This window comes from Pinus tabuliformis, chromosome 6, assembly GCF_031772625.1.
Source record: "Pinus tabuliformis cultivar Carrire ecotype Pingquan chromosome 6, CPIR1, whole genome shotgun sequence".
NCBI classification, from domain to species: domain Eukaryota; kingdom Viridiplantae; phylum Streptophyta; class Pinopsida; order Pinales; family Pinaceae; genus Pinus; species Pinus tabuliformis.
In genome coordinates, this window is record NC_142292.1 from 1,727,222,428 (window position 1) to 1,727,224,293 (window position 1,866).

Sequence of the window (1,866 nt, forward strand, 5' to 3'; positions counted from 1 at the left end):
ATTAGTGGAGCAACCTAGACCATATCATAAGGCCATTAAAGTGGCTTATCAATACACAACTTAAAAGTATTCTTCTTGATGAGGTCAGAAAGGCATAAACCAAAGGTCCCACCAGACAAAAATGGAGGTAATGTAGATAATTCATATTTTGGTGGCATAGATGATATGGATGTTTCATATTATTGTGAAAAGAAATTATCTACTAACTTTGAATGAACTTACTTTGAAGAAGTTACTTCTCATGGCAAGTGGAAAGAAGCCACATGAAAGGAGTATCAAGCTCTCGTCAAGAATTGGTCATGGAAGTTGATGGACCCTCCATCCAAAACCAAACCAATTGGCTACAAGTGGGTCTACAAGAACAAGTATAAATTAGATAGTGGCTCACTTGAATTATACAAAGCATGGCTTGTGGAAAAGGGATTTGTAGAAAAATAAGGTATTGCTTATGATGAGACATTCTTGTAACAAAATGGGCTACCATTCGTACCACATTTGCCTTCGTAGCACAAAATGGATGGGAAGTTCATAAAATGGATGTGAAGTCTAATTTCTTAAATGGGGACTTGAAAGAGAATCTTTCATGTCTCAAGTTGCATGCAAACTCATTAGATCCTTATATGGCTTAAAATAAGCAATGTGGGCCTTATATGAAAACTTAATTTAACATATTCTAAAATTGAATTTCAAGAACTTTAATCTTGATGACGTAACATTATTTATCTAGAAGGTTTGCAAAATTGTTGTATATCATGTAGCATATGTGGATGACTTGTTGATAATAAGGAACAAAAAAAAACTATATTGCATCCATAAAGAGAGAATAAAGAAGGTTTTGAGATGACAAGTTGGGACATATTCACTTATACTTCGGCATTAAATTGATTCAAATTTCAAAGTACATATTCATTTCTAAAAGAAGCACATTGAAGAATTGTTGAGCAAGTTTAGCATAGATGAGTGTAAACCTCTCGTTATTCCAATGGAATAGAATTTGAAACTCATATAAAAAAAGGAATGAATTTGAGGATGCAAATAAGTACAAACAACTTGTGGGAAGTGTTATCTACCTTGCCACCGCTAGAGCAAAATGCTTCATTTGTTGTTGGGAACCTTTCTAGGTTCATGCAAAGTCCTTATGAAGAACATTGATCCAATTCAAAAAGAGTTCTAAGATATTTGAAAGGAACTGAGACTTTGGAGGTGAATGACTTCAACCTATATTGTAATTCAAACTTTGATGAGGATAAAGAACGTGGAGTGCCAACTTTAGGCTATTTCATGAGTCTTGGATTAGCAATTGTCTTTTGAGGATCATGCAAATAGTGAATTCCAACAAATTCCACAAAAAAAAGAAAAATATGTGGCAGTTATAGAAGCAACAAAGGAGATTGTGTGGTTCACAAAAATACTTGAAGATTTGCAAGAGAAACAAGTGAATTCTGCTCTTTTTATAGTTAATAATACTTATACAATCAAGTTGGCCAAGAATACTAGATTCCATCAACACAAACTACCATATGATTTAGTATCATGTAGAAGTCAAGACTAATCATTTGAGACATTGCCCCACAAATGAGCAAATTGTAAACATCTTCTCCAAAACTTTACTCCACAAATGAACAAATTATAAACATCTTCACCAAAGCTTTAAAAGAGAAAAACTTTGAAAAGTTTAAAATGGTGTTTGGACTCATAAACTCTCATTCAGATTAAATCAAAAGATATTAAGCACAATCATTCTAAATTATTACTTTTGTATAATTATTATACATAATTTACAAGTAAAAGGAATGAAAACCTTGTTTAAAAGCCAAAAATCCCATATCAAATATGAAATGAATAACAAATTCTTCTTATATAAAT